The sequence below is a fragment of the Eleutherodactylus coqui genome, chromosome 3 (assembly GCF_035609145.1).
Source record: "Eleutherodactylus coqui strain aEleCoq1 chromosome 3, aEleCoq1.hap1, whole genome shotgun sequence".
In the NCBI taxonomy this organism is placed as follows: domain Eukaryota; kingdom Metazoa; phylum Chordata; class Amphibia; order Anura; family Eleutherodactylidae; genus Eleutherodactylus; species Eleutherodactylus coqui.
This window is the reverse complement of record NC_089839.1, coordinates 276,509,735-276,529,638: the sequence shown is the minus strand read 5'-3', so window position 1 is coordinate 276,529,638 and position 19,904 is coordinate 276,509,735. Positions and strand designations below refer to the sequence as shown.

Below are 19,904 nucleotides of genomic sequence, written 5' to 3'. Positions count from 1 at the left end.
TGACTTCAATGGGGTTCGTTACTCAAAACGAGCTCTGGAGCATTACGAAAACTTGAGCAACGAGCACCCGAGCATTTTGGTGCTCGCTCATCTCTAATTTTTATATATTGAGGTCGAATGCTGACCCCTGGTGGTCAAACAGTAGATTCAGTCACAGAGAATCCATATTACTACTGTTTAATATTGTTGTTATTTTATCGGTTTACAGGGATCATGTGGCAGGGCGTCAGCAAGCTGGGAACAGATGTATTGCATGCTATGATTTGAAAAGTATGTAAGATGCCTCAGGCATGAGTGTGAGCCTGCATGCAGAGAGTGACAGGAGTTTTGCCGTTCCAGCTCTCCTGATCACCAGACTGCTCCAGCTCTCGGTTTCCAGGACTGGATTTAAACATATTGAGAGAGCAGCTCTACTTCTTCTTTGCAAACCTTCGCAAGACGAATTGTGCGACCTGGTCACTGGACACTTGTCGAATGCAGCCCTAGTTTCAAGCAGTTCTGCACTGCCATATGGTCCTACGCCTGCCAAAGTGTTGTTGAAGTGGCCCTACACAGACAGGACTCAAGTTGTCAGCATCTTGCTACTCTACAAGAAACTATTGAGCACCATCAGGGACTGCTAAACGGTGAGGCCTATCCGTATGTTTGTGGAACCCTGTTATTTGCTACCTGTCCCTGCTAGTAAAAAGGTAACAAGCATCATGGCCGAGTCCACATTGCCTTTATGACAAAAGCCCATGGTTGCCATCTTTCTTTACTATAATTTAGAAAGCAGAAAAGCAAAGGGGCATCGACAGCACAGCCTGGTGCTAAATTTCTTCGGACTGATGTATGCACAAGTCACATGTGCAGATCCGATCCAAAGAGATCCATATAGCAGACATAAATGTGAAGATAAACGTGACAGCATCCAAGGTGAAGTATAAGAAGGTTTCCTTTATTCCTCCCAACGACAGATAAATGACGTTTCGACTCCTTGGAGTTTTTTTTAAATATAAAAGCATTCCACACAAACATACATTTATATAGAAAAGCAGTAGATATAATCAACGAATCATTATGCAGAGCGTTGGCGGCAAATTACTACCTGTATAGGGAAACCCCATGGCATCCAACCATTCAACCTGGCCTCCGTGCTTCTAGCCATTGCGCATGCGCCACATACCATATTGCATTGCGGGAGTCACGTGTAGTTGTCATGTGATTACGTATCATCAATTCAGATGCGCATGCGCAAAGGCCATCTGTCAGCCCTTGCGTTCCAAGCCGGAGCGCATAGTTCTTTATCAAAGTAATACCTCGCAAAGCAGCGCGCACATGCATAAAATTAGAGAGGCACACAAGAAAGCATAAACAAATGAAGATATGCACCCACCGACCACCATCAAGACAGGTCTCTAATACTGGCACCTAATAAAGTACCCAATGGCGGGAAGCAATGTGGTTTAAAATCTATGGATCAATACACAGTATCAAATTCCATAAACATTAGTATTAGAGATGAGCGAACACCAAAATGTTCGGGTGTTCGTTATCCGGAACGAACTTCCCGCGATGTCCGGGTGTTCGTTTCGAATAACGAACCCCATTGAAGTCAATGGGCGACCCGAACATTTTTGTATTTCGCCGATGCTCGCTAAGGTTTTCATGTGTGAAAATCTGGGCAATTCAAGAAAGTGATGGGAATGACACAGTGACGGATAGGGCAGGCGAGGGGCTACATGGTGGGCTGCATCTCAAGTTCACAGGTCCCACTATTAAGCCACAATAGCGGCAAGAGTGCCCCCCCCCCACTGTCAGCATAAAGATCGTTCTCCTCTGCCACAGCTGTAACAGCTGTAGCAGAGAAGAACGATGTTTGCCCATTGAATTCAATGGAGCGGCAATACAGCAGGTTCCACTGAATGCAATGGGCTGCCCGCGATCGCAGGATGAATGGTCGGAAAGGGGTTAAATATATAACCCCTTTCCTGCAATTCATCCAGAAATGTGTTACACTAAAAATATATACCGGCGTATAAGGCGACCGGGCGTATAAGACGACCCCCCAACTGTCACCTTATACGCCGGTAATACAGTGGAGCAAAGAATAAAAAGCATTACTTACGTTTTTAGATGATCTGCGGCACTCCTGCAGGCTGTCACTCCCTCCTAATCCACGGCAGACAAGCTTTCTCTATGAAAGGCTTTAAATCCCTGCCTCCAGAAAGACACGTGCCTTCAGCCAATCACAGCCAATGACAATGATGTCATTGAATGGCTGTGATTGGCTGTGTTTCTGGAGGCGGGGATTTCAAGCCTTTCGTGGAGAAAGGAATACTTTGCCGTGGATTAGGAGGGAGCGACAGCCTGCAGGAGCGCCGCAGATCATCTAAAAACGTAAGTAATGATTTTTATTCTTTGCTCCACTGTATTACCGGCGTATAAGGTGACAGTTGGGGGGTCGTCTTATACGCCCGGTCGCCTTATACGCCGGTATATATTTTTAGTGTAACACATTTCTGGATGAATTGCAGGAAAGGGGTTATATATTTAACCCCTTTCCGACCATTCATCCTGCGATCGCCGGCAGCCCATTGCATTCAGTGGAACATGCTGTATTGCCGCTCCATTGAATTCAATGGGCAAACATCATTCTTCTCTGCTACAGCTGTTACAGCTGTGCCAGAGAAGAAGGATTTGTCTTCTATATGTTCTCAATGGGGTCAGCGCTGCTGCCGCTGGCCCCATTGAGCGCATATAGAATGCATCCATAGCGAACCGCGGGAGGGGCAGACTTTTATATCAGGCGGACACCTTATCTCCCCAGCCACTCACAACAGGGGGGTGGTATAGGGCTTAAACGTTGCAGGGGGAAGTTGTAATGCCTTCCCTGTCTTTATATTGGCCAAAAAAAAGCGCTAACGTCTCAGGGAAGAAAGTTAAAGTAACCCGGACACCGCATGGTGTTCGTTACGGATAACGAACATACCGAACACCCTAATATTCGCACGAATATCAAGCTCGGACGAACGCGTTCGCTCATCTCTAATTAGTATATTAATATCATTCCAAAGGTAAGTATAACTGGTTAATAAGCACATCTATATATACTGCAATTATATGATCCACAAGGCAAAACAACACACCACTAGTAATATCAGTTCCAACATATTTTTAATATTTGTTTATATCATTTAAAGAAAAAAAGAAAAAGGAATCCAATGAGACTTTAACTTTATCAAATTGATGGTGGGGGTCAACAAGCTGGTGCATAAGTTCATGTGCCGTTCAAAGAATGAAATCACCGTTCCAAGATCTCTGATCGTGATCTACAACAAAATACACAAACATATAATAAAAATGTGCAAAGACTGATGTAGAACAATGCGTACAAGCAGGTTTACGGAAACTGTGAGGCATTATCTTCATGGTTTAACCCCTTAGGGGCCAATGTATCCAACAGATAGATCCAACGAAGCTCCTTCTTCATGAGGGTCCTCAATCAATCACCCCCTCTTGTGGAAGGGGGCACGCCTTCAATCACCTGGCTGATGGAGTGCCCACTATCAACAAAATGTCGGGAAACCAGCAAGTCCATATTTCTTGTACGGATAGTACTTTTGTGCTTCACTATCCTGCTCCTCACCTCCTTGGTTGTCTTGCCCACGTACTGTAACCCATATGGGCACGTTATTAAGTACACCGCATAGGATGAGGAGCAGGTATAGTGGCCATTAATCCTATATGGGGCACCTGCCTGAGAATGGTAGAATTTATCGCCCTTTACTAGGTTCCCGCAACACGAGCAGCTTATACAAGGGTAGCTGCCCATCCTGCATGGGGCCAGTGTTGTATGTTTAGGGCCAGTCTTTTTCTCATATAATGAATGTACCAATTTATCCCTAAGATTATGATAGCATCTATAGGACATTATAGGTAGACTCGCGAATTCCTCCACATGCTTCGTTAGATTCGAAAGAGGCCAATGCTTCTTCAAAATGTCCGCTACATGCAAACTACAGGTGATTGACGGCGGGCCCCCTCCCGCCAGAGGGGGTGATCGATGGAGGACCCTTATGAAGAAGGAGCTTCGTTGGATCTATCTGTTGGATACATTGGCCCCCGAAGAGGTTAAACCATGAATATAATGCCTCACAGTTTCTGTAAACCTGCTTGTACGCATTGTTCTACATCAGTCTTTGCACATTTTTATTATATGTTTGTGTATTTTGTTGTAGATCACGATCAGAGATCTTGGAACGGCGATTTCATCCTTTGAACGGCACATGAACTTATGCACCAGCTTATTCACCCCCACCATCAATTTTAAAAAAAAAGTCTCATTTGATTCCTTTTTTTTCTTTAAATGATATAAACATATATTAAAAATATGTTGGAACTGAGATAAGTAGTGGTGTGTTGTTTTGTCTTGTGGATCATATAATTGCAGTATAGATAGATGTGCTTATTAACCAGTTATAATATTGAAATACTTACTAGTGTTTATGGAATTTGGGTTGAATCTTTAAATCTCCAATATTTGATACTGTATATTGATCCATAGGTTTTAAACCACATTGCTTCCCGCAACTGGGTACTTTATTAGGTGCCAGTATTAGAGACCTGTCTTGATGGTGGTCAGTGGGTGCATGTCTTCATTTGTTTATGCTTTCTTGTGTGCCTCTCTAATTTTATGCATGTGCGCGATGCTTTGTGAGGTATTATTTTGATAAAGAACTATGCGTCCCGGCTTGGAACGCAATACCTGACAGATGGCCTTTGCACATGCGCATCTGAATTGATGATGTGTAATCACATGATAACTAGTCACATAACTATTATCAGTAACATTAATTGGGACAACATCCTCAAAAATATCAGTACAGAGGACAAATGGGAAAAGTTCAAAAGGATTCTTATCACCTCATCTGAGCAGTTCATTCCCTTTAAAAATAAAAGAACTTCAAGTAAAAGAAAACCAATGTGGTTCAACAAAACTGTAAGGAAGGCAAGAAAAAAAAAAGTGTTCAAACTACTGAAGCAAGAAGGCAGTGAAGAAGCGCTAAACTCGTACAGGGAAAAAAATAAAATATGCAAAGATAAGATCAAAACTGCTAAGGAGGAGGCAGAAAGACTGATCGCCAAAGAGAGCAAAAACAAACCGAAACTATTTTTTAACTATATTAACAGCAAAAGAATTTGCACCGAGAGCGCTGGCCCTTTAACAAATAATGGGGCTCAGTATTAGGCCCCATTCTGTTCAATATATTTATCAACCACCTGATAGAGGGACTGCACAGTAAAGTATCAATATTTGCAGATGAAACAAAATTATACAATATAATCAATGCAAAGGAGGACAATGTGCGGCTACAAATGGACCTAGATAAGCTGGGGGCTTGGGCGGAAAAAATGGCAAATGAAGTTCAATGTTGATAAATGTAAAGTTATGTACATGGGCAGGAGAAACGGATGTCACCAATATACACTAAATGGGGTAGTGCTAGGGAAAAGTGATATGGAAAAAGACCTGGATGTACTAGTGGATTGTACATTAAACTGGAGTAACCAATGCCAAACAGCTGCTGCAAAAGCTAATAAAGTCTTGGAGTGCATTAAAGAAGGTATAGGGGCGAAGGACGAGAACGTTATCCTCCCACTATATAAGGCACTTGTCAGGCCTCACATGGAATACTGCGCACAGTTCTGGTCACCGGTGGTGTTCAGAAAAGATGTTACAGTGCTTGAGGGGGTTCAAAGAAGGGCAACTAAACTAATACATGGAATGAAGGGACTGGAATACCCAGAGAGCCTATCAAAATTGGGATTATTTACCCTGGAAAAAAGATGGCTAAGAGGCGATCAAATAACTATGTATAAATACATGAGGGGACAATACAAGGATCTGTTTATACCCAGGACTGCGGCTATAACAAGTGGGCATCCGCTACGTCTAGAAGAAAGCAGGTTCTTTACTGTAAGAGCAGTGAGACTGTGGAACTCTCTGCCTGAGGATGTGGTGATGGCAAAATCCATAGAGGAGTTTAAAAGGGGATTTGATGTCTTTCTAGAGCGGAAGGATATTACAGGATATAAATCTTAGTTTAATTGTTAATCGGGGTATACAGGCAGGTAGGAACTATTAGGGGTTGATCCAGGGATTAGTCTGACTGCCATTAGGGAGTTGGGAAGGAATTTTCCCCCAAATGGGCTAATTGGCTTCTGCCTCTTGTTTTTTTTTGCCTTCCTCTGGATCAACAACATAGGAGGATAAACAGGCTGAACTAGATGGACATTGTCTTCATTCGGCCTTACATGCTATGATACTATGTAACTACACGTGACTCTAGCAATGCATTACGGTATATGGCGCATGCGCAATGGCTAGAAGCAAGGACGCCAGGTTGAATGGTTGGATGCCATGGTGTTTCCCTATAGAGATAGTAATTTGCAGCCAACGCTCTGCATAATGATTCGTTGATTGTATCTACTGCTTTTCTATATAAATGTATGTTTGTGTGGAATGCTTTTATAATTGAAAAAGACTCCAAGGAGTCGAAACTTCATTTATTTGTCGTTGGGAGGAATAAAGGAAACCTTCTTATACTGCACCTTGGATGCTGTCACTTTTATCTTTACATTAATAACTTAGAAAGCAATGACCGCATTGATGCGCTACTGACAACCCCCTGGGCCGAATGGTGCCTAACACCACCCTTAATGGCACCAGCTGATGCTTACCGAGTGTTCGACGTAGTCCTGTAGATGTGAACCTATCTGAGGGCCCCATCCCCACCCAGGGGCCAGTTTCAATAGTAACCAATGGCCACCCTATAACCACATTGTAGTGGGATGGTAGATGACAGAGAGAGCCCTCTCTATCAATCTCTTTCATGCCACGGTTGCATCAGTATTTGTAAGCCAAAACCTAAAATTGAGTTTAGAGATAAAAAGTATGCTAAAAAGATTTGCATCTCTTACATATTTTGGACTCACTCCTGGCTTTGACTTACAAATATTTAGGCAAAATGCTGACGAAATACTTCAGTGTAACTGGAGCCTTGTTCTAAAACATTGCAGTGTTTTAGAAATACATTTTCTGAATATCTGCCGAAATGGAGGAATGGAGCTCCGAGTTATGGGTGGCCTACCATCACCCACATCGCCTAGTGCATCATCTTTACATCGATCTTTGGCTGGGAACAAACTTACTTACCTATCAACCTATATCTCTATTATCTCTAACTTTCTTTCTACACTCTTTGTCATAAAAATCAAGCACCTAGAAGAAGTTGTAGTTTTGCTGCAAAACTCGGAATGCAGTTACATCGCAGGCAGATATACACATGATTAGAGTTGTGGTGCGATTAGATGAACAGTCTTGTCACCTGAGGCCCTAAAAGTGGTTGCACTCTTGGCCTATAAAGAGACTCTCAGAGGCTCCTTGTGTGTAGTGACTTCTTTTTCTGCTTGTGTAGAGCTTGTGGACCTCTAAACGCCCCTATAACACAATCCAAGAGATTTCACCCAGTTAACGTAGTTTGACAGGGAGCAGATTATTGGATTGCCAGAAGCTCGATTGTCATATTAACCAATTGCCCACCAGCTCGTCCATTCTGATTAGACTGTTAAGAGGTATTGGAACTAATGGATATGTGAGGGCAGGCAAACAAGGCAATTGGGCTCAGGACACCATCAACAGACCACCAGTAAAGAAGATCGTCTGATCGTTCGCCAAACTCTAGCAGCTTCAACTGTGTGTGTCTGAACCATTTCCAGGCACTTGGCCGAAGGATATTTGGTCTCACGGCGCCCATTATATGTCTTGCCTTTGACATCCACTTACTGTCTCCTCTATTTGCAGTGATGTCATGCACAAGAAACTGGACAGAGTGGCGGCCATCGCATACAACAGTCGGTCCCTGCTAGTAGTGGTACGAGGCACAATGACAGCTCAGCAATATCTTTAGGACATCCTGCAGTCACACGTGTTGTCTCCCATGGCAGGACTTCCAAGAGGCAGCAGGATAATGCTTAGCCTGTGACAAAGGGGTCACGGGAATGTCACAACATTGCCACACGTCTGTGGCTGCCCGGTCGCCAAATTTATCACCATCAGAACATGTATGGGACCATCTGGGATGCCAACTTTGACAGCCTACGAATTTGCACAATCTAGAGGCTCAGTAACAGCTAATGTGGACCAAAATGCCGCACAATATCATATGGAACCTGTATACCTCCATGCCTGCCTGTATCACATCTAGTATCCAAGCTAGAGGCGGTACAACAGGGTACTCGAGCCTTCCTTCAAGTGGTCAGTTTTCCACCATAAATTATCCTTTTGCTCTGATATTGTAATCACTTACTTATATCAACGTTACAATCACACATATAAAGTTTCATTTGATTCCGACAACTCCTTCTAGGGGATGGATTTTTTTTTTTACAAATCTGTCGCATCGCTTTTTTCTTTTTCACAGTCTTTTAGGCTCTAATTCATTGGATGTCTTCCAGGCTGCCTTGTAACATTTTCTAGTAGTTGATCTTGGTCATAAGAAACTCATTACATTTATTAAAATTGGGTTTCAAGCCAGAGTCAATTGTAACATTTATGTCACCGTCTTCGTGCTTGAAATTCTGTGCAGCGCCCATTAGTTACACTCATTAACCTCTAATGATTAACAGGTGATAAAAGAGACAGGAACATCTAGAAATGAAAAGCACTCATATATATTAGACACTACTAATCTTTAGAAAGATTTTCTTTGGACTAGAATATTTAACTCCTTCCCACCACAGGACATAAGTTTTTATTTTGGCTGGAAAGGTGTGAATCAAGAGCCTGCACCATGGGCAACAGGAGCCACCTGTGATTGACAACCGGCCTACTGTTACAACAGCAGGGATTGGTGAGAGTACCGATTAGTGAGACACTGATCGCCACTGTTAACCACCTAAATGCTGCAATAAATGTTGATCAAGGCATGCAAAGGGTTCACAGATGATGGGCGCTCCCTATGTGATGTCATCAACCTGCTGCGATATAATCAAGAAGGAACAATTTTTATTGTTCATTTTGCCCCCTCAAAAAAGCCAGTGCAGTGGGCCGGACATTGGCATAAGTGGACAGGATAGGAAGGGCCAGTGCCGGCTTCACTCCCATTGAAATCAATGGGAGAGCCATGCTGCTACAGCACTACCTGCTCATCTTCTGGTCAGAACTGGATATGGCTTCCTGACCAGCAGAGAAGCAAAAAGTGCCGTAGCACTGCAGCTCTTCTATTGATTTCAATGGGACTGAAGTCAGAACTTCCCCCCCTGTCCACTTATGACAACGTCTGGCCCGCTTATAATGGGCTAAATGATAATCTGATTAATGGGGCTCCTGAGCAGCAGATACCCATCCATGAACCAATGATGACCTATCCATCTATCCTTCTTCTATCGATGGACCTGATCAAGTGTTCATTTCTTCTGCTACTGCAACCGTTGGGCTTCCCGCTCTTGGCAGATGCTGCAAAGGACATGTTGCTTCATTCCATATGTCAATGTGGATGCAACATCATCTGGTAGACATACTTCGAACTAATTTTATAATTTTTTGAACATCTTAAGGCTTTATACCTAGGTTGCCAAAGACCAACAGGTCAAAATGTAGCTGCCATTTTTGCTATGGGAGAATAACATTTTTAACAACTTTTTGCACTTACTGATGCTGCCGTGTTATCTTTGCTTTGGATTGATCCTGTGGACATTGTTCATGTTCTGCTGTGGTTAATGCACACCTGTATTCCTACCCCAATTGGGGATTAAAGTGTGCTGCTGGGAACAATTTTTTTCTAGTGCCTCCTTGGTTGACGTCACACTGTGACATTTTCTTGGCACACTATTTTTGCAGGGTGGTTTGCCATGTCTTAGCCAGTCAATTTTACCCACCCATTCCAGCAAGCTGGGTACTTATTTTATTTACCTTGGAAGGATGAAAGGCTGAGTCAACCTCGAGCCGGCTATCTGAATCACACAGGGATTGAACCCATAACCTTCAGGTTGTGAGCGAGAGCTTAGGACTGCATTTCTGCTGCCTTAACACTCTGAGCCCACACTAGGCTCTTTTTGGGCAAAACCACTTTAAATCAAACCTGACATTATGTATATCAAGGGTGCCTGAGCTTATTCCGTTACCATACCGTTATTCACTGAAATATAGATTTTTTTTTAAATGTTTACTGACTTTTGAATCATCCTGTAAAAAGTGTATCAGTCTGACAACATTTGTTATCATCAGACATCTTGCCCATTTTTACATGCCTGGAGAATCTTTGACCATTATGGAAATAATTCTGGCAAACATATTCCTTTTCTCCCGACTTCATTAACATTGTGCCTCGGGTTCTAAGTTTTAAAAGTTATATTTTAAGGACAGTTTGCAGTAAAACTTGGAATCTCTTTTTCATTTAAGCTGAGGATCTATTTTTTTAAATGCGCTGCATAATGTAGTAGCAAGATCAATGCTTCTCGTAGGCATCAAGCAATATTTAACATGTATATCTCTGCAGAGAACAGAGCTGGCAAAGTGCCCGAATGCACAGCTGTTTTTCAAAGATAGTGTTGCTTTAATATCGATGCTACTTTGAATTCATCAATATACAATTTGGCCACTTTCCATCTAATGTACCTAATAATGATATCCATGTAAGTTAATCATTTTAATTAGTCACAATTTATTACTTTGATATAAACTACTGAAGAACTTACTCTAATCGAAGTGCAAGGATTTAAAGAGAAGACCAAGAAGGCAAACTCTAAATTGGTGAATAAGATATGTTATAGCGTTTGGTCGCCGACAGCATTTTCCTTTACCTCTTTCTGCTGGTCGTTGCCATTAGCGGTTTCCCTGTTTTCTGGGTGGCAGACACAGTACTATCCCTCCTCGTTTGTTAAAAAGTTTTATCATCATCCAATTAAAAACTATTCTAACTTTTGAACTCAATGTTGTGTTTTTTATGTAACTTGCTTAATGTTCACCGCTCATACATATGGCAATGGTAATGCCATCATACTTCGTCAATTCATAAGTTCTTTAAGTCTCCCAACCCAGGGTAACCCATAGTTTTTCTAATTGAGAAAAAAGTATGTTATAAATGCACCGACCCAACATGTTTCCACTATAAATATAGTTTCATCAGGAATCAGTTATTTAATGATAGTAGCAATTGGGTTGTGTTGTTTTTACAACTCTTATACCAAAGAGAGGTTTTTAGGGTGTCATGGTTTTACGGGACCTCGTGTGGCGACCTCAGAAATAATCTACAGTTCTAATCACAACCCCAATCCTCCAGAAACTCATAAACCCTTTAATCCACTTTCTGGGTATTAGTATATTCACTGTACTAACAGACTATCCTGACTGTGGCTGCTTGTTTGACCATTTTTTGCCCAATTGCCATCTGCCTTAACTTTCTGCCTATCTCCTCATTTATATAAGAACTCTGCCTACCCTGAGCTCGGCCTGTGTATCGATTACATCTCTGCATGTTCCTACAGTGCTTCTGAGCTGTTCATGTCAGCTGCCACTGTACCAAGACTAATCTTGGGGTAACGGCCTTGGGACCCCTGCAGCTAAGACTAGATCCTGCTTTGGAGGGGTTAAAGAGGCCCCTTAGGTGCTGCCCTCCAAAGTAGCCCAAAGTCAAATTGGTCAGTTTTACTATGCTCTAGTAGAAAAATAGAAGATATACATTGTTAAAAAAATAATCCCTTATTTTGGTGACGCTCAAGGGGTATCGTAGCCTTATTAATCAGGTATGAGGAGAAGGGTCAATGAGAAACACTTAAGTGTTGTTTCCAATCTCTTCTGTTTTATTGTTACAATGCAAGAGATTTTATACTGTGGTTTCCCCCACAGTCAACAATTCAAGGTCTACAGCATGTGTGATACTTCTCTCTTAGTAAAATATTACAAAGGTTGACGTCTATCTTAGTAAAAAATTACAAAAGGTTAGTACGACACAGCTGGATGCTCAGTGTCTGGGACTCTGTTAGTAAAATGTAACTACAATGTATCTTTAGCTCATGTATTTTTTGCTATGCCCCGGCACAAATATTATGCACATGACACCAGGGGCATAACTAAAGACTCAGGGGCCTGGGTGCAAAAGTTCAGCTTGGGCTCCCCCTCCTCCGTTACCATGCCTAAATCATGCTGCCTGTTCTGTTTTTGCCTTTTTTAACGCACCTCCTCACCCATCACAATGATGGGGTGCATTAAAAAGCACTGTACCATGCGCACAAAAACGCAGCTTGAAATTGCAGTAAAAATGCACAAATTTCGAGCTGCGTTTTCTGAATGCATGTGTGAGAGTGGCCTTAGGGCATGTTCATGTTTTTTGTTGTACTTTTAAACCACGATTAAGAAAAACACATTTAAAAAACCCGCATGCGGTATTCAAAGACCACAAACATTTTTAAGAAATTCCATACACTATTAAAAACAGTGTTTTTGATGCATTTTTAATTCCGTGTAAAGTGTGCAATTATATACAGTATTACACAGGGAGATGTATAACTTATGTGATAGATAGATGGATGGATGGATGGATAGATAGATAGATAGATAGATAGATAGATAGATAGATAGATAGATAGATAGATAGATAGATAGATAGATAGATAGATAGATAGATAGATATGAGTTAGACTGATAGATAGATTGAGAGATAGAAGAGAGATAGAGGGATAGATATGAGGTAGATAGATAAATACTAGGATAGATAGATATAAGATAGATAGGTAGAAGGATATATAGAAGAGAGATAGATATAAGATAGATAGAAGAATAGATAGATAGATACCCCGAGGCCCGGACAACTTCTCTGGGTAAGGAGAGCAAAAGGACACATAGACCAGGCCGCCGTACAGCAGGAGGCGGAAGCAGCAGGATGATGAGTCATCATTGATGACATCATCACCTTGCTCAAGTCTGCTTCAGCTTCCTCTCCGGCCGGCCGCACTGCCGGCCGCTTGAATGGTGCAGTGCGGCCGACAGTGCGACCAGCCATTAATGCACTGAATGTGCATTTGTATATGGCGACGGGCGGCCTCTGGGCCTCCTCAGCGCAGGGGCCCGATCGCCATTGTGACATGGGTGACCCCTGATGGTACGCCAATGCCTGACACTACTACATAAAATATAATCCAATGTTTTCATATACATACCTGTCTCCAACCTTCACCTTGTTGTTCTGCCTCTATAAAGTTGAGTGAACACACATTGGCTTAAAGTTCATTTTGTAAAGTGTGTCAATTGCAGCATGTAAATCAGGAAACTTCCGTTCTATCTGGGTAAACGTTTATTGTCCCTTCACTTCCAGCACACTTTTGCTTCTGTGGGTTTTATCCTGTTTCGTTAAAGTTAATCAGTTCTGCATCTGTTAGCTGAAGTAGCGGCTGGTGATTGACAGCTCTGTCAGCCAATTAGTTTCTTCCTACTCCCTATATAACCCGGCTCTTCCTGACTGGGAGTTGCAGGTTATATTTCAGTGTTCCTGATCAAGTAAAGTTGCTCAGTGCTCCTGTCTGTTGTTTGGCTCCTGTGTTCTGGATTGTCCCCTGTGCTTCTATTTCTTTTCCCCTCTGACCATGGACTTGTCTTCACGGAAGTAGTGGGGTTGTCCCTTTTGGGTCGGGTGCTCCTCTGCAAGGTGGGTTCTGTCAGAAGGGGTTCAGGGTGCCCTGCTCTGATCGTTACCTCTTGTTTCTGTCTGCTCCTGTATCTAGACACCTGTGTAGCAAGCAAACACGTGTGTCCTGACTGCTGCAGTACCAAATCATCTCAGGGTTTTGTTAGCAGTCCAGGACAAACATAACACTTAGAAGTAATATGGCATGTTATCAAATGGACACGTTATGAGCAAGCAATAGTGAATTATATTACCTCCTTTTAAAAAAGTCATACATATCACAGGCCACAAAACTTAATCAACTTTCCCAGAGCCCTAGCCAAGTAAAACATAGCATTTAACGAATACAGAGATTGCTGTAAGATATAGGCCCACAAATTCATATGTAACAATGGCAATAGAACTACATTGCTGTGTCCTTTAAAACCAAATTAATGTAATTCAGAAAGAAGGCTAGGATGGTGCAGGGCAAATAAAAATCACAATGATGTCCAGTTGCCACCCGTATCAATATGTGGTCATAAACGCCTCATTAACTCCTTAACGCCACAAGACGTAAGTTTACGTCCTCACAGGGTGGCATATAATGCAACAGGACATTAACTTATATCCTGTGAATGGCATAGGCTCAGATGTGGGCCCATGCCACCTTACAGCGGGTGCCAGCTGTGACTGACAGCTGACCTCCCACTGCAACAGCGGGGATCAGTGATAACAACAATCCCTGTTGTTAACCCCTTACATGCCATGATCAATGTAGATTGCGGCATGTAAAGAATACACAGAGGGATTGCGCTGCCTCTGTGACATCATTGGCATTCTGCTATGTAATCACCGAGGGCTGATGAGTTGCTATGGCAATTGGACACCAAACAATGGCCTTCCATGGCCTATGATCGCTATAGTAGGCAATAATGCACTGCAATACAGAAGTACTACAATGCATTATGATAGTGAGCATAGTTTTTCTGGTTCAAGTTTTCTGCAGGGGGCATGTAAAAAAAAAAAATAGTAAAAAAAAAAAAAGTAAAAAAATTAACAAAAAGAAAACCATTTTGCACACTTCCCACCCCCTTTATAGAAAGAAAGCTGTATTAAAAAGAGAAGCATATTTGTTATCATATCCGTAACGACATGTACAATAAATTGAGCACATTATTTTTCCCACACAGCAAAAACTGTAAATAAAACTAAAAAACTGAATCAAAATGCTTATTTTCTTCATTTTGCCTTCTAAAGACAAGCAATGAAAGTGATTTAAAAAAAAGCCGTATGTACCCTAATATGGTACCAATAAAACTACAGCGCATCACCCGAAAAACAAGCCTTCACAAAGCTCTGTGCGTCCCTATGGACAAAACAGGCCATGTCCACTGGCGTACCACTAGGGGTCACAATTGCAACCTGGCCCCTTAGCTAGGCGAGCCAATAGGGCCCCTGCCATATACTGTTCTACTACCGCAGCCCACGGGGTGACTGTTGGTTGTGCACAGGGAGGGCAGGGCCGTTAACAGGGCAGCCCGCAGACTCCTATGGCGTGCAGTCCTCCTTTCCATAGAGAGACTGCAGTTGTGATTCGTCACAATTGTAGGCTATCAATTTATGGCTGGCCGCGTGATTGGTTGGGCTGGCTGTATAATTATATATGTACAGCTGGTATGAGTTAGGGTCCATTTAGACAGAAAAAATGTAGGGAAAACGATGCCCAACACTCATCCCTGTGTGTCCTTGCTCCCATGCTCCTGCACAGGAGCTAGTAGTGCTGGCTTGCTCACAGAGCGGCCAGCAGGGGGGCGGGGTGGCTGCGGGAGATTTCTCTCTCTAACTCCCCCACCCATCTCCATTGACTTAAAAGGGGTTGTCCCGCGCCGAAACTGGTTTTTTTTTTTTTTTTTTAACCCCCCCCCCCCGTTCGGCGCGAGACAACCCCGATGCAGGGGTTAAAAAAACAAACCGGGTAGTACTTACCCGAATCCCGGCGGTCCGGCGTCTTCATACTCACCTGCTGAAGATGGCCGCCGGGATCCTCTCTCTCTGTGGACCGCAGGGCTTCTGTGCGGTCCATTGCCGATTCCAGCCTCCTGATTGGCTGCAATCGGCACGTGACGGGGCGGAGCTACACGGAGCCGGCATTCTGCACGAGCGGCCCCATTGAAGACAGCAGAAGACCCGGACTGCGCAAGCGCGGCTAATTTGGCCATTAGAGGCCGAAAATTAGTCGGCACCATGGAGACGAGGACGCCAGCAACGGAGCAGGTAAGTGAAAAACTTCTTATAACTTCTGTATGGCTCATAATTAATGCACAATGTACATTACAAAGTGCATTAATATGGCCATACAGAAGTGTATAGACCCACTTGCTGCCGCGGGACAACCCCTTTAACATAGCGGCCATTCAGTACTGAACGGCTACTATTTACACTGAACGATCATTGTCCATCCTTTATGCTGCATAAACGATGGACGATGAGCTAAACAATGAGCGTTCAGTGTAAATAGCAGCCGTTTAGTACTGAACTGCTGCTATGTTAAGTGAATGGAGAGGGGCTGGAGGGAGCGAGGAGTGAAATCTCCTGCAGCCGCCCTGCTGAGAGCTAATGATACTAGCTCCCATGCAGGTACACAGAAGCTTGTATTTGCGGAAAGGAGTGTCAGGCATCGTTTGCCCGACATTCGTCCCATCTAAAACGGCGTTTATACATCCTGTGATATAGATCATGCTGGTATACCCTGGATATCTCCTGTATATATATATATATATATATATATATATATATATATATATATATATATATAGCTGGTGTAAGCTATACTGTATGACTTATATCAGTTGCACATATCTAATTATATACAGAAGATACCCAGGTTATATCAGCATGGTCTATATCACTATAAACAAGAAATATACATTCCCCGGTATATAGTGATATGGAGCATGCTGGTGTAACATGGATAACTCCTATATAATTATATACTGTACTAGCTGATATACCCGGCTTCGCCCGAGTTAATTTGGTACTGGTGTTTATCTGGTGTTCACACGGAAAATCTTATGAAGTCGTGCTTACTTTAGAGATACCGGAAAAACATATGTTCACCATTTTGCATAATTCTCTGCGTTACCCAGGAAACACCACGTGGAGGTAACCATGTGACGTTTACTTTATATAAAATGACATCAGGAAGTGAGAGAATTAGATTACGTACATAAAATTTGGACACTAATTCTTTTGCGCATAGAATTGAATAATCAAGTTGAGACCCATTAACTTTTCCTATTTATGACATAATCAATGCTCGTGCCAAATTTCACGTTTCTATGACACCGGAAAGTGAGAAAATTAGATTCCATACGTAAAATTTTGGATTCTAATTATTTTGCGCATAGAATTGAATAATCGAGTTGGGACACATTAACTTTTCCTATTTATGACATAATCAATGCCCGTGCCAAATTTCATGTTTCTATTACATTGGGAAGTGAGAGATTTAGATTATGTACGTAAAATTTGGATGCTAATTCTTTTGCGCATAGAATTGAATAATGGAGTTGGGACCCATTAGCGTTTCCTAATTATGACATAATCAATGCTCGTGCCAAATTTCCTGCTTCTATGACACCGGAAAGTGAAGAAATTACATTCCGTACGTAAAATTTGGACGCTAATTCTTTTGCGCATAGAATTGAATAATGGAGTTGGGACCCATTAGCTTTTCCTATTTATGACATAATCAATGCTCGTGCCAAATCTCCCGTTTCTATGACACCGGAAAGTGAAAAAATTACATTCCGCATGTAAAATTTGGACGCTAATTCTTTTGCACATAGAATTAAATAATCGAGTTGGGACCCATTAGCTTTTCCTATTTATGACATAATCAATGCTCGTGCCAAATTTCCTGTTTCTATGACATCGGGAAGTGAGAAAATTAGATTCCGTACGTAAAATTTGGACGCTAATTCTTTTGCGCAAAGAATTGAATAATCGAGTTGGGACCCATTAGCGTTTCCTATTTATGACATAATCAATGCTCGTGCCAAATTTCACGTTTCTATGACACCAGAAAGTGAGATAATTAGATTCCGTACGTAAAATTTGGACGCTAATTCTTACGCGCATAGAATTGAATAATCGTGTTGGGACCCATTAACTTTTCCCATTTCTGACATAATCAATGCTCGGGCCAAATTTTAAGTTTCTATGACATTGGAAAGTGACAGATTTAGATTACGTACGTAAAATTTCGACGCCAATTCTTTTGCGCTAGAATTGAATAATCGAGTTGGGACCCATTAGCTTTTCCTCTTTATGACATAATCAATGCTCCTGCCAAATTTCACGTTTCTATGACACCAGAAAGTGAGAAAATTAGATTCCGTACGTAAAATTTCGACACTAATTCTTTTGCGCATAGAATTGAATAATCAAGTTGAGACCCATTAACTTTTCCTATTTATGACATAATCAATGCTCGTGCCAAATTTCACGTTTCTATGACACCGGAAAGTGAGAAAATTAGATTCCATACGTAAAATTTTGGATTCTAATTATTTTGCGCATAGAATTGAATAATCGAGTTGGGACACATTAACTTTTCCTATTTATGACATAATCAATGCCCGTGCCAAATTTCATGTTTCTATTACATTGGGAAGTGAGAGATTTAGATTATGTACGTAAAATTTGGATGCTAATTCTTTTGCGCATAGAATTGAATAATGGAGTTGGGACCCATTAGCGTTTCCTAATTATGACATAATCAATGCTCGTGCCAAATTTCCTGCTTCTATGACACCGGAAAGTGAAGAAATTACATTCCGTACGTAAAATTTGGACGCTAATTCTTTTGCGCATAGAATTGAATAATGGAGTTGGGACCCATTAGCTTTTCCTATTTATGACATAATCAATGCTCGTGCCAAATCTCCCGTTTCTATGACACCGGAAAGTGAAAAAATTACATTCCGCATGTAAAATTTGGACGCTAATTCTTTTGCACATAGAATTAAATAATCGAGTTGGGACCCATTAGCTTTTCCTATTTATGACATAATCAATGCTCGTGCCAAATTTCCTGTTTCTATGACATCGGGAAGTGAGAAAATTAGATTCCGTACGTAAAATTTGGACGCTAATTCTTTTGCGCAAAGAATTGAATAATCGAGTTGGGACCCATTAGCGTTTCCTATTTATGACATAATCAATGCTCGTGCCAAATTTCACGTTTCTATGACACCAGAAAGTGAGATAATTAGATTCCGTACGTAAAATTTGGACGCTAATTCTTACGCGCATAGAATTGAATAATCGTGTTGGGACCCATTAACTTTTCCCATTTCTGACATAATCAATGCTCGGGCCAAATTTTAAGTTTCTATGACATTGGAAAGTGACAGATTTAGATTACGTACGTAAAATTTCGACGCCAATTCTTTTGCGCTAGAATTGAATAATCGAGTTGGGACCCATTAGCTTTTCCTCTTTATGACATAATCAATGCTCCTGCCAAATTTCACGTTTCTATGACACCAGAAAGTGAGAAAATTAGATTCCGTACGTAAAATTTCGACGCCAATTCTTTTGCGCTTAGAATTGAATAATCGAGTTGGGACCCATTAGCTTTTCCTATTTATGACATAATCAATGCTCGTGCCAAATTTCCTGTTTCTATGACACCGGAAAGTGAAAAAATTACATTCCGTATGTAAAATTTGGACGCTAATTCTTTTGCGCATAGAATTGAATAATCGAGCTAGGACCCATTAGCTTTTCCTATTTATGACATAATCAATGCTCGTGCCAAATTTCCCGTTTCTATGACACCGGAAAGTGAAAAAATTACATTCCGCACGTAAAATTTTGACGCCAATTCTTTTGTGCTAGAATTGAATAATCGAGTTGGGACCCATTAGCTTTTCCTATTTATGACATAATCAATGCTCGTGCCAAATTTTAAGTTTCTATGTGAGAAAATTACATTCTGTACGTAAAATTTGGACGCTAATTCTTTTGCGCATAGAATTGAATAATCGACTTGGGACCCATTAGCTTTTCCTATTTATGACATAATCAATGCCCGTGCCAAATTTTAAGTTTCTATAACATTGGGAAGTGAGAGATTTAGATTACGTACGTAAAATTTCGACGCTAATTCTTTTGCGCTAGAATTGAATAATGGAGTTGGAACCCAATTACTTTTCCTATTTTGGAGATAATCTATGCTTCTGCCAAAATTCA

The 19,904-nt window shown here is 41.6% G+C and overlaps 1 long non-coding RNA gene across 1 annotated transcript; it reads left to right on the top strand.

Annotated features, from left to right (window-relative positions):
- The first annotated feature begins 342 nt into the window (after positions 1 to 342).
- On the top strand, positions 343 to 10,970 carry LOC136620026 (uncharacterized). The gene is made up of 2 exons (XR_010791112.1): positions 343 to 626; positions 7,847 to 10,970. It is a non-coding gene; the product is annotated as an uncharacterized lncRNA (long non-coding RNA).
- The last annotated feature ends 8,934 nt before the right edge of the window (positions 10,971 to 19,904 follow it).